This window comes from Tachyglossus aculeatus, unplaced genomic scaffold, assembly GCF_015852505.1.
Source record: "Tachyglossus aculeatus isolate mTacAcu1 unplaced genomic scaffold, mTacAcu1.pri scaffold_166_arrow_ctg1, whole genome shotgun sequence".
In the NCBI taxonomy this organism is placed as follows: domain Eukaryota; kingdom Metazoa; phylum Chordata; class Mammalia; order Monotremata; family Tachyglossidae; genus Tachyglossus; species Tachyglossus aculeatus.
In genome coordinates this window covers 424,482-438,029 of record NW_024044889.1, presented here as the reverse complement: position 1 = coordinate 438,029, position 13,548 = coordinate 424,482, and positions in this window count along the sequence as shown.

Genomic DNA, 13,548 nt, shown 5'->3' with positions numbered 1-13,548 from the left:
AGTACAGTGCCTAGCACATAATAAGCGATTACCAAATACCATAAAAAGTGCAAGGATGCATAAACATAAATATTAAGGGCTCCTGCTTAATGGACACAACACGAGGAGGTGGGTCTGACTCAGGGATTGATAATTCCAATTTTTAAAACTGTTCATCAAAGAAGCCTTGCAGGGCATCAATCTATCGATCAATCAGTGATATATATTGAGGGCTTATTTTGTGAAAGGCACTGAACTAAGCACTTGGGAGAGTACAATATAATGGAGTTTGTAGACACATGCCCTGCCCATAAAAAGCTTACATTCCAGAAGGGGAGACAGACACTAAAATAAATTATGGATCTGTAAATGAAGGCTTGGGGACTGAGGGTGGTGTGACTATCAGGTGCTTACAGGGTAGATTCAAGTGCACAGATATTTGCAGAAGGGAGAGGAAGTAGGTGAAATTGAGGGCTTAGTTTGGGAAAACCTCTGGGAAGAGATATGATTTTTGGAGGGCTTTGAATGTTGGGAGAGTGATAGTCTAACATATATGAAATGGAGGGAGTGCCAGACAAGAGGGAAGATGTGGGCAAGGTATAGGCATCAAGATAAAGACGCAGAATGGCTCAGTGGAAAGAACACGGGCTTTGGAGTCAGAGGTCATGGGTTCAAATTCTGGCTCTGCCAATTATCATCTGTGTGACTTTGGGGAAGTCACTTAACTTCTCTGTGCCTCAGTTACCTCATCTGTAAAATGGGGATTAAGACTGTGAGCCCCCCGTGGGACAAACCGATCACCTTGTAACCTCCCCAGTGCTTAGAACAGTGCTTTGCACATAGTAAGCGCTTAATAATGCCATAAAAAGATAGATGTGATCATGATGCAGTGAGTAGGCATGGATCAAATCTCCCCCGGTGTGAACAGGGATTATCTCTGTTTATTGCTGAATTCTACTTTCGAAGTGCTTGGTACAGTGTTGTGCACACAGTAAGCATTCAATAAATGCGATTGAATGAATAAATGAATGAATCTTCCACATTTCTGGGATCCACAAAGGAGGAAGCCAGGGTAACGTTTTGCTCCAGCATAAAAAGGGGTAAACTCTGCCCAGCTCAAGAGTGGCAATCAGTCACATAGCTCTAGCCTGCCCCAAACCTAAAATGTGGAAAAGTTGCACCATTTTTGGCTGCAGGAATGAGCTGTCACTGGTAGTTCGTGCTCAATAAATATTGCTGAGTACTGATTGATTGATCAAGGCAGGACTGCACTGCCAGTTCATCTGCCATTCATGTCTTAAAATTGTTGAATTTTTAACTTCTTCCCATAGACTGTAACCTTCGTGTGGGCAGGCAGGGATCACATTTACCAAGACTATTGTATTGTACTCTCCCAAAAGCTTAGTACAGTACTCTGCACACAGTAAGGGCTCAGTAAATACCATTGATTGATTGTCACCTTGACATTTTGAATTTGAAGATGTTGATTTTCTGTTGAGTGCATCAGATTGTGTTCGTGAGCTACTTGCAAAGCAGGGACCAGATCTAAATGGACTTCTCATACATTCTCCTTAGTGCTTGGTATGGAAATCCTCCACCCCATCGCACTGAAACTACTGTGGCACACTGCTGTCTGTCCATACTGTGGCACACAGCTGCCTGTCCATGATGACCATACATTGCAATAGTTTGCAGACGGCTATATAGCAATCATAGGCCATCCCCACAAGGATGAAGACCTTAACTCCACCAAATAAGTGCTCGGTAAAGGGTTACATCATGCAGTCACCGAAGGAGATGGTTTTCTTCCCAGATAGCAAATCTCGGACCAGTTTGGGAATAACCAAGGAAGTGTAGCAGACATCCATGGGGGATAAATGGCAGAGGAAGAAGCACATGGGCTGCTTGATAAGGGAACTGCCTCCGATAGTGATGAAGATGAGGAGATTCCCTAACAGGATTGCAACATAACAGGAGTGGAATAGCCCAGAGCAGAATATCTGCAAATTTATATTGCTGGACAGTTCTAACAGAATAACTTCTGTGACATTGTTCCTATTTTCCATCCTGGCCAAAAAGAATAGTTATCTGAAATGATTGCAAAATAAAATACTGTAAATACCATTTAGCAAATTGCAGTTCATTGCACATGTAATTGAAACCGACTTGTAATATTGTTTCAATGTGTATGAGAAATTGTATATCTTTGCTGAGTATATATCCCTTTCATTTCAAGTGAGATGATAATTTTTTTATTTATTAAGTGCTCACTATGTGCCAGGAATTGTGCTAAGAACCGTAGGAAACAGTCCTTCACCCATATAGGGCTTACAATCTAATAAGTAGGGAGAGAGAAAATTTTATCCCCTTTATACAACTGAGAAAACTAAGGCACATAAGAAGAAGCCTGGCCTAATGGAAAGAGCATTGACCTGGGAGTCATGAGATTTGGGTTCTAATTCCAGCTTTGCCACTTGCCTGCTGTGTAACCTTGACCAAGTCATTTAACATCTCTGTGACTCAGTTTCCTCATCTGTAAAATGGGGATTCAATCCTACCTCTCTCCTACCTAACCTGAGAGCCCCAGATGGTATAAGGACTGTGTCTGGATTGATTATCTTGTGTCTACCCCAGTGCTTAGTGCAGTGCTTGGCAATAGTATGGCTTTAACAAATACCATGATAAAAATAATAATTATTCTTCGTCTATCCCTGCGCATAAAACAGAGTAAGTGCCTTAGAAATACCCTAACAATTATAAATCAAGCAATCAATCGTATTTATTCATTCATTCAAACAAATGTATTCCGTGTTTACTGTATGCAGAGCACTGTACTAAGCACTTGGGAGAGTATAATACCACTGAACTGGTGAGAAGAAAATGATCAGCAAAGAGTTCAATTATAGTAAAAAATTCGGGCAAAGATAAAGAATCAATAGCAGTGCCCATGAAGCTTGTTTTCAACATGATGAAGAAAAGTTCCTAGCTTTGTTCCCACCACCTCTGATAATAACAATAATAATTATAATATTTGTTAGAGCTTACTATGTTCCAGACACTGTACTAAGCACTGCGGTGGATATAAGCAAATTGAGTAGGACATAGTCCTTGTCCCAAGTGGGTCTCACAGTCTCAAAGCAAGAACTTCAGGGACTTTGGGGTCTGGTAGTTGAGGCTCTTAGTTCAGGTGCTCAATCAATATTATTGATAATGACTGTGAATACACCGAAAAGTCCCTTATCAATAGTTTTCACTGAGTGCAATCGGTATGCAGAACTCTGTATTAGATGATTGGGGAACATATAAAAGTCATAAGCCTGAAGCCTATCCTATAAGAGCCTCCTGGCCTGAGAGAGTTAATGCACTTCCAATCGTGGCAGACACCATCAGAACCTTTAACAGCTAGCTGCATCTTCTATGCAAAACTTTTCCCAAAGATAACTGTGCACCAAACATTTCCTGGGTCGAGGGGGAAAAACTTTGTAGTTGTTTCCTTTTCTTCTCTTCTGAGCTCAGACATAGGTGTGTGAGGTTGCACATCTCAGACAGCCCCAAGGAAATAAACGTAACTCCTGGGAAAACCAGAGATGACTCGAGATTCAGAAATTCCAGTTTCTCGGGAACTGCCTCCATCCACTGTGAAGGTTGGACTAAAATCAAGATTTGAGTTCTATCCTGATGCAGCTCTGAAAAGCCTTTTGGTTCCCATGATTGGAAATAAATATCCAAGCACAAAGAAATGCATCACTGTGGGAAGGCTAACAAAGGAGTATTGTATTTTTGTCTTTTCTTTAACATGAGCACTCTCTCTTGATCTCTCAGTTCTCATGCTTTAGTTCATGGACTTTTCCTGTGCAGGTCCCTGGTCCTTTTAGTATACAAAACAGCCATATTGCAAAGACCTAAGTTCAAATTGGCTGACTCTCCTTGGAAAGTTGAGCATGGATTGTAAATTTTGGTCAACATTTAAATCACAATCTTACTTCTAAAATAACGTGAAACAGACCAGACTCATTTCTTAACCTGCCACATCTCTTTTGGCAGATCTTCAAAGCCTGTTTAAAAAATACCTGCATGAACACTTTCATGTGATTCCTTGGTTCTAATGAGGTGGCCTTAAAGGAATCCCGTGACTGATGGGCTTTGTTAGACACAGGAAATCATCCTGTGGTGCTGCGCTTAATGGGTATAGACCCAAGTGCAGTTGTGTAAGTGGAGCAAGGTTTGAAGGCCAGAGTCTAGTAGAAGATCAGAATTTATGTTAGTGCCCTTACACTTTATCTGTTCCTCTAAATAATGTTTTTGGATGTTTTTTACTTTGTTTTTTAACCCCTCTATCCATCTAGATTGTATGTTCTGTGGGCAGGTATCATGCCTACCAACTTGGTTGTACTGTACACCTCCAAGTGCTTAATACAGTGCCTTGCACAAAGTAAGCACTCAATAAGTAATAATGATAATAATAATGGTCGTTTTTAAGCACTTACTATGTGCCAGGCACTGTACTAAGCACTGGAATGGATAAAAGCAAAGAGGTTTGGACACAGTCCTTGTCTCTCCTGGGGCTGCTAGTTTCGATCCCTATTTTCCAGATGAGGTACCTGAGGCCCAGAGAAGTGTAGTGACTTGCCCAAGATCACACAGTAGACAAGTGGTGGAGCTGGCATTAGAACCCAGGACCTTCTGACTCCCAGGCCCATGCTCTAGCCGCTACACTCTGGTGCTGCTTCCCAAGAAAAATTGATAGGTTGAGACCCATTCAAGCTAAGTCCCACTCAGAGCCTGCACAGCAGCATCGGGCTCTCCTCTGCTGAGATCGGTCTGGCGCGACTCCCCTTGGCTCCTCCAGATCCATCCCGGCCCTGCCCGGGCCTCCTCAGCTCTCTCGGGGCCAGGTCTGTCCTGCTCCACTGTGCTCATCTCCGTCTCTTCAGGGTGACGCCCCATACATCTTAGGGGAAGGCGGTTGGACGCTGCATCCCAATCCTCTCCTGGGATCAAAACCCAACTTGAAATTTAGCCTTAAATCAATCATTCAATTCATTCAATCATATTTATTAAGCACTTAGTGTCTGCAGAATGCTGATTTAAGTGCTGCGGGGAGTACAATATAACAATAAACAGACACATTCAAGTCATAGTCCTACCTTTTGCAGATAAGTAGATGGAACGTGGGCCTGGGAGTCAGAAGGACCTGGGTTCTATTCCTGCTTCGGCCATTTGCCGACAATGTGATGTTGGGCAAGTCATTCACCTTCTTTGTGCCTTAGTTACCTCATCTGTAAAATGGGAATTAAACCCGTGAGCCCCATGTGGGACATGGACTCTGTACTATCTGATTAGATTGTATCTACCCCAGCACTAAAGTACAGTGCCAGACACATAGTAAGCTCTTGACAAATGCCATTTAAAAAAACACTGACATTAACACCCCTCATCATTCATCATTCTTCCAACAATTAACAGATATTTTACCTGCCAAGAAGGGGAAAATAAGTTTCATGTTATAACTTAAAACGTTAACAAAGACATCTGAACATTCTCTTGGAGGGTTCCTTATTACCCCTCTGACCTCTACATCTTAATCTTTAAACTCCATAGATATGCATATTGTCTCTAGACTTTGGACAGTTACATTTCCCAGTATTTATTATCCATTCCAGTAGGTTTTCCATTTTATCCCATTATCAACAGCCAGCTCCTCATTCTGAGTTTCTTTCTCTTTCTATTTCTAAATCCTTACATCACAGTTGCAAGTGAAGAAGGTACACCTAGAACACTGTCCCATTTCCTTAAATGAAAACTATGATCTCAAATAAATCCCTTCTACTGAGCAATTCCGGGCCCCACAACATGTTTAAACTACCTCAGTCTGGTGAATTATTCCCTTAGCAAAAGTTATATGCATCAATAGACTGAGCAAAGTGAAGATGACTTTTTTTAATTGTTATTTAAGTTTCTACTATATGCAAGGCACAATACTAAGTGTTGGAGTAGATACAAGATTATCAGGTTGGGCACATGGGGATCACTGTCTCAATTCTTTTCAGGCATTTCAGGAATTTAGGATTTTCAGTATTTTCAGGTATACCTGAAGTAACTGAGGTACAGAGAAGATAAGTGAATTACCCAAGATCATACAGCACCCAAGCGGCAGAAACAGGATTAGAACCCAAATCCTCTGACTACTAGGCTTGTGCCTTTTACACTAGGCAACACTGCTTTCCACTGGAAATCCTAAATGCCTCCTCCCCTATGTCTGAAAAGCGTTTTCAACACCCCCTCTGTGCCTCACCTACCAGCAAGGAGGGACTGAGGCACGTTTTATGAGTAGAACCCACTGAAAACCCTGCTTTGCACATAAACATATAATAGTGACTGCTAAAACCCATATCTGACATCACTACACAGCACACATCAAAGCAGTAATTCCTGCTCCCTGAAGTTTACAATTGATTTCAACATCAATTGAAGACCATAATTAGTTTTCCATCCCATTGAGCGGAGTTATTCCTTTTTCTGAAAATATTTTATTTGAAAAGGCATAAGGCAATGGATGACTGCATTAAATATAGACATTGAGATGGAGGAAGAGATGTTTACAGCCCGATAAACAGTAAACAATTCATATTTCCCCTGAGCCTAGAAGAAAACTTGTGTAAATTGTACAGAAAAGAACTGGGTATATAGAATAAGACAAACCCAGGAGGGGAAGAGATGTAGACATCTGTTTCACCTGACTGATTTTCCCTCCAAACACGGCTTCCAACACCATACCTTTCTCATGGCTGTTGTCATCTCTCTGTTCCTCAGCGTGTAGATGAGGGGGTTGAACATGGGGGCGATGATGGTGTAAAACAAACACCTTATCCTCGGGGAAGGTCTGGGATGGGTGGAGGTAAATGAAGATGGAGAGCAAGAAAAACAATGCCACCATGGTGATATGGGAAGCACAGGTGGAGAGGGCTTTGCGATGTCCTTGCGAAGGACGGGTCCTCAGACTGGCTAAAATGGTGACATAAGAGAAGACCAAGACTTCAAAAGGGACCACCACAATTGTCCCTGTATTGGTGAGGACTAAAAATCCAATCATGTCAGTATCTGTGCAGGCTAGTTCCAGGAGAGGGTAGATATTGCAGAAATAGTGATCAGTCTTATTAGGGCCACAGAAGGCCAAATATATGATAAGGAATCACTGGACCGTGGAATGGAGAAGTGCTCCTCCCCAGCACACTGCAACCACTGTGGCACACCGCTGCTTGCTCATTATAACCACATAGTGCAAGGGTTTGCAGATGGCAACATAGCGATCGTAGGCCATCCCCACAAGGATCAAGTGCATGGTGAAGATTTGCATCGTGCAGTGGCTGAAAGAGATGGTTTTCCTCTCAGATAGCAAATCTCTGATCAGTTTGGGAGTCACCGTGGAAGTGTAGCAGATGTCCATTAGGGACGAGTGGCAGAGGAAGAAGTACATGGGCTGTTTGATTAGGGAACTGCTTCTGACAGTGATGAGGATGAGGAAATTCCCTAAGAGGATTGTAATATAACAGGAGAGGAACAGCCCAAATCAAAATATCTGCAAATTTCTGTCACTGGACAGTCCTAAGAGAACAAATTCTATGACGTTGTTCCTATTTTCCATCCTGGGAATGAGAAATATTTCCCTGAAAGGATTGCAAAATGAAACATCGTAAATAGCATTTAGAAAATTTAAGTGACCAGTTCATTGTACTTATAATTGACTATCACTTACAATACCATGTCTATACATATGAGAACACTGCAAGAGAAACTTCATATCTTTTCTGGATATACATCCCTTTCATTTCTATTGAGGTGATAATTTTTTTATACATTAAGAGCTCATCGTGTGCTAGGCATTGTGTTAAGTACCAGAGTACAAGCTAATTGGATAGGAAACAGTACTTCTTCCACATAGGGCTCACAATCTAGGAAGTAGGGAGAGGGAAAATTTTATCCCCATTTTGCAATGGAAAATATTGTGGCACAAGAGAAACAGCCTGACCTCATGGAAAGAGCACAGGCTTGGGAGTCACAAGATTTGGGTTCTAATTCCAGCTCTCCTATCTGCCTGCTGTGTGACCTTGACCTACTCATTTAATGTCTCTGTGTCTCAGTTTCCCCATCTGTAAAATGGGGATTAAATTCTACCTCCCTTTTTCTTAGACTCAGTGCCCCCATTTTTTATGTCATTTGTTAAGTGCTCACTATGTGCCAGGCACTGTTCTAAGCACCAGGATAGTTGAAGCTAATCAGGTTGGACAGGGTCTGAGTCCCACAAATTAACATGTTGATGCAGCCTGGCTTAGTGGAAAAAGTCTGGGGTTGGGAGTCAGAGGTCGTGGGTTCTCATCCCAGGTTCACCACTTGTCAGCTGTGTGACTTTGGACAAGTCGCTTAACATCTCTGTGCCTCAGTTGCCTCATCTGTAAAATGGGGATTGAGACTGTAAGCCATACATGGTACAATCTGATTACGTAGTATCTACCCCAGTGTTTAGAACAGTTCTTGGCACATGATAATTGCTTAGCTATTATTATTATTATTATTATTATTATTACTATTATTGTTATTATTATTATGTTATGTGATTTTCCCTAGGTCAAGCAGCAGACAAGTGGTGGAGCCAGGATTAGAACCTGGTCCCTCTGACTCCCAGGCCCATGCTTTATCCACTAGGTCACACCGCTTGTCTGTATTGATTATCTTTTATCTATCTTAATACTTAGTACAGTGCTTAGCACATAGGACTTAACCAATACCAAAATTAAAATAATAACAAAAATAATTATCCTGAATTTATTCCTATGTATAACCCAGAGTAAATGCTTAACAAATACCATAACTATTATAAAACAAGCAATCAACCCTATTTATTGAATGCTTACAATGTGCAGAGTACTGTACTAAGCACATTGGAGAGCACAATATAACAGAGTTTATACTGACATTTCCTGCACAATTACTGTAAATATCATTATTAAGAGATTGAGTGGCTTGTTCAAGATAATCCAGGAGTCCAGGAGCAGAGCAGGAACTAATAATAAGAATAATAATAATTATTATGTTACTTGTTAAACACTTACTATGTGCCAAGCACTGTTCTAAGGTCTGGAGCAAATACAGGTTCATGAGGTTGGACATAGTCTCTGTCCCACACGCGGTTCACACTCTTAATCTCCATTTTACAGATGAGGTATGTGAGGAATACAGAGTGAAGTGACTTTATCCAAGGTCACAGAGCACCTATGTGGTGGAGCTGGGGTTAGAACCCAGGTCGCTCTGACTCCCAGGCCTGTGATTTATCCACTAGGCCATGCTGCTTCCCATATCCAAGTCTCTCACTCCCAGTCCTATCATCTTTCCACTGGGCGATAGTGCCCAGCAGTAAATATATTCCTCTAGAGATCATGTCTGTCGCATGAGGATGTTTCAGAATTCAAACAATCTGATTTCCTTTTTCTAATATATCCTACTTTCCTTTGAATACACACCTTATCGTGGCAGTAGAGTTTGTGTATGCTGACAAAGCTTAGAGCTTACAGCACGAGAGCTATACTCTCATCAGGCTTGCCCATAATGGTAAGGTCTAAGCCAGAGCATCAGACAAAGTTGATTCACCTGTGAAGGGCAGCAGCAGCACCGAAGAGAAGGCAATAGAAAAGGAGTTCCCATTTCTTTGACCCAGAAAACTCTATGTACTACATACCAGAACAAGTACAGAAATAAAATGCGATGATCTGGAAAAGACATGTCCAAAGAGTCACCATGGTCAGAAACGACACAAAGGCATTCGACAACAACCATAAAGCCCATCAGTCACGGGATTCCCTTAAGGACCACCTGATTAGAACCTAGAAATCATATGAGGGTGTCATTCAGATATTTTTCTAACAGTCCTGGAGATATGCCAAAAGAGAAACGGTGGGCTAAAATAAAGTTCTTTTTTTTTAATCTGTCTCACAATATTTCAGAATTAAGACTGTGACTTTGGTGAAGACAAAAATTCACAATCCATGCTCAAATTTCCAAGGAGAGTCAGCCAACTCGAATTTAGGGTCTTGCAATCTGGCTTCTTTCTTATATTAAAACGACAAGGGACTTGCACAGAAAAGTCTATGAATCAAAGAATGAGAACTGGGAAATTAAGAGAAAACTCTGTTGTCATAAAGAATAAAAAAAACTTACTCCTTTGTTAGTCTTCCCACAGTGATGCATTTCTGTGTGCTTGTATCTTTGTGTCCAGTGACTGGAAACAAAAGGCTTTTCAGAGCTGCATCAGGACAGAACTCAAGTCTCAGTGGAAATCCAACCTTTACATTGGGTGGAGTCAGTTTCCAAAACACTGGTATTTCTGAATCTCAAGTCATCTCTGGTTTCCCGAGAGTCAAAATTATTTCCTGGGGGCTGTCTGAGATGTGTAACCTCACCCACGTATTTCTGAGCTCAGAGGGGAAAAAAAGAGGCAAATACAAAGTTTTCCCCCTCAAGCCAGCAAATGTTTGGTGCAGAGCTAACTTTGGAAAACTTTGCCTAGAAGACCCACCCCTTAAAGCTAAACATTTTAAAGGTCCAGGGACTCTGCCAGATCCCAAAGTCCCTGAAGATCTTCCTTATCAGAGGTGGGGGTGGAACAAATCCAGGAACTTTTCTTCATCATGTTGAAAACAAGTTTGAGTACAGTTTTGTAGGTACTGCTATCAATTCTGTAACTTTGCCCATATTTTTTATTATGATTTAATCATTTGTTGATTATTTTCTTCTCCCCAGATTATACCATCTTAACTACGCAGTCGGTTCATTTGCACTCACAGCCAGCCATACAACGTACGCACTATTAAAGAATTTAAAGACTCATTTAACCATCTTTCCATTTTCTTTTTCGTCTAATTGGAAATTATTCTGTACCTCTTGAGCCCAGGGATCATGTCTTTTATCTTATTATACTCCTTCAAGGGCTTAGGTTTGTGCTCTGCATGCAGTCGATACTCAGGAAATACTATACATTGATTGTTTTAGGAGCTAGTTTCAGAACCGTACAATATCCCTAATGGTCAACAGAAAGGATAAATGTTAATTCACCTTTAAATTTCAAACTATTCAAACTATTATTCAAACTATTCAAGCTGGTAAAAATGCCTTAGGAAATAATAAATTATACATCATCCACATGCATTGGAACTCAGGTTTACCTATTTCTAAATCATGGAAGAAGTCGTTGAAGATTGTCTTTAAATTTTTTGAGAATCAAAGAATCAATGTACTCATGGAGTTTGTGTCTCCCTCCTGAGCACAGCCCACCTAGCATGTGAAGCAAAGAGCAGGTCATAAACACACAGACCAACCATGAATGGAGAAGGTCTCCTCCCAGAGACCTTCCCTGAATAAGCTCTCTCTTCACTTATTTTCCCCACCCTCTGCTCTGCAATGACTCTGCACTTGACTGTGTACCTCTTAAGAACTTTAGTTTTTGCCCCAAAACCCATCATTTGTAGTACATGTCCTTATGCTCTAATGTTTCCCAATCTGTAACTGATTTTAAAGTCTATCTCCCCCCTGTAAACTGTCAGCCTCATTGACAGGGCAGGGTGGGCAGGGTAATATCTACCAATTCTGTTGTATTACACTTTCCCAAGTGCTTAGTAAAGTGTTCTACCTGCTTAGTACAGTGGTTTGCACACAGTAAACGCTCAGTAAATATGACTGAATGAAGGTCCTTGTGGTCAGGGATTGACTCTATTTCTGTAGTGTACTTTCCAAGTGCTTAGTACAGTACACTGCACACACTAAGCGCTCAATAAATATAATTGAGTGAAATGAATGAATGCTCCGCACATGGTAAGTGCTCAAAAATCACTATTGTTTGACTGATTAACATAATCCATTCCTGAGCTCAAAGCTTGTACTTTTCAAACGCTTAGTACCTAGCACTATTTTCCCTAGGGAATACTAGTAATCATTATACTTGTTAAATGCTGACTATGTGCCAAGCACTGTTCTAAGAGCTGGGGAAGATACAATTTAACCTGGTTGGACACAGTCCCTGTTCCATATGGGACTCACAGTCTTATCCCCATTTGACATATGAGGTCACAGAGGCACAGAGAAGTGAAGTGACTTGCCCAGGGTCACACAGCAGACACGTGTGGTGCTGGGATTACAACCCGGATCCTTTTTACTCTCAGGCCATGTTCTATCAATTAAGCCATGCTCCAGTACTCCAGGTCTCAGAGGGAAACAAAGATTTCTCTTATACCCTCTTATATTCCTGTCCCTTTTGTAAAGGTTCTCTATAGTTACTGGAGGTCTAAAAGAAGTAGTAGTTGGAAATGTGATATTTCTCAAGTGCTCACTATTTGTCAAACATTGTATTTAGCAACAGGGTATACAGAAAATAATCAGCTCAGACACAGTCCCTTTTCCTTATAGGACTCACAGTCAAAGTAGGAAGGAAAGCAGGTATTGAATCCCCATTTTACGGAAGAGGAAACTGAAACACAGCGATGATAAGGGACATACCCAAGGTCACAGGACAAGCAACTGATATTTATTTTTATTATTATTATCATATTTGTTATGTGCTCACTGGATGGATAAAAGACTCCCCGTGCTCTTCAAGGGAAGCTGGGGTGACATTCTATTCCAATTCTCTCTTGGGATCGAAATCCAACTTGAAATCTAGGTTAAATTCCAACCAGAGTCCAAGTTTTAGTAATATTTCTAGCACTTGCGGCCTCACCTAGAGTATATGACAAGGGCCTGGGAATCAGAAGGAACTGGATTCTTATCCTGGGTAGAGACCGTCTCTAACTTTTGCCAAATTGTACTTTTCAAATGCTTAGTACAGTGATCTGCACACAGTAAGTGCTCAATAAATGCTATTAAATGAATGAATGTCTTTGACCTTGAGCAAGTGACTCAACTTCTCTATGCCTCAGTTACATCACCTGTAAAATGGGACAAGGACTCTGTCCAATTTGATTAGCTTGTATGCTTAAGTGCTTAAGTACAGTGCCTGACAGTTAGTAAGTACTTAACAAATACCATTAGAAAAAAGAAAAGAAGAAGAAAAACTCTGACCCTACTACCATGCATTATGCTTGTAAAATTCATCTTTTAGACAGTACACTAATGATTGTCTACCTGCCAAGTGAGGAGCATATTGTCTACCACATTATAAAATAAGCTGCAACGAAGATATCTGAACATTCTCATGGGGATAGCTCCTTACCTCACCTCTTACTTCCGGATCATATTTTTCAAAATCCTTGGATATGCACATTATTGTCTTTATCATTCTGAAAGCTACTTTTCCCAGTATATATCTTCTATTCTAGTAGGTTTTCCATTTTATCTTATTTAAAGGCAGCCATCTCCCTATTCTGAATTTATTTTTCTCTCGAGTCCTAAATCCTCACATCATGGCTTCAACTGCAGAAGAAGGTACCACTAAGAAGTTTCCCCCTTTCCTTCAATTAAAAATATGATCTCAAATAAATCCCTTCCATTGATCAATTACAGGACTCCCCAACTTGTTTGAAATAT